Below are 870 nucleotides of genomic sequence, written 5' to 3'. Positions count from 1 at the left end.
TCTGAGTATAGTCATTGACTTTCATATAGTATTTATTTACGGTAGAACTGATTATAGAGGAGATGCTATCAAAATTTATAGAAAAACCCCTATTTTTGGATTAAGGAATCCTGTTCTTGGCATCCTAATGACAATTTTTTTCTTACTACTATATCAAGAGAACTAATGGCTTATCTACCCAGAAGGAATAGGAAGAGGATTAAGGAGGAAGTAATTTCTAATATCTTCATTGTGCTTGGAAGTATCCGGTTCAGATGGATCTGGAAGGGCTTCCGAGCAATAGTTGGTTTTGTTTCTATTCTTTTTCTAAAATTGGACTGAAGATGAGGACGGGGCTGTTGGAACTTGTGGGTAGAAGGATGGTGGGAGGAGTCAACTGTTCATGTTTGTAAATAGAAAATCGATCTACTCGTTTTAATTTCAGCAAGATCATATAAAAATGTTAGCAATGGAAATCAAATTAGAGCACAAACACGAGCATACCACAATGCGAACACGAATTTTAACATGATTCGAGAATCTTTAAACGTATATTTCATGGCCTATTATTCTTTGGTTGATCACTTTTGGAATTCATTAGCTTCGTGTGATAAAGAGTTAGTGCAAAAAAAAAATAGTAATGCAAATACTAAGCTCCAAACAACATCCGTTGTCTGAAATTTAGCTTACCTTTATATTGTACCTCTAGAATTTCATCAAATGTTCAACTTCTAACTAACCTATCTAGGTTTTTACTGCCAAGACCTCAACTCTCAGTTGATCTTCTTGGACTTTATCTGATTTCCAACTAGATTTTTGCATTCTATCAAGTTACCTACACATGCAAACTTGACAACCTTATTAGATAAAAAAAATAAAAAAAAAATCAAA

Source organism: Zingiber officinale, chromosome 4B (assembly GCF_018446385.1).
Source record: "Zingiber officinale cultivar Zhangliang chromosome 4B, Zo_v1.1, whole genome shotgun sequence".
Taxonomy (NCBI): domain Eukaryota; kingdom Viridiplantae; phylum Streptophyta; class Magnoliopsida; order Zingiberales; family Zingiberaceae; genus Zingiber; species Zingiber officinale.
The sequence above is the reverse complement of the archived record's forward strand: the minus strand, read 5'-3'. Positions refer to the sequence as shown.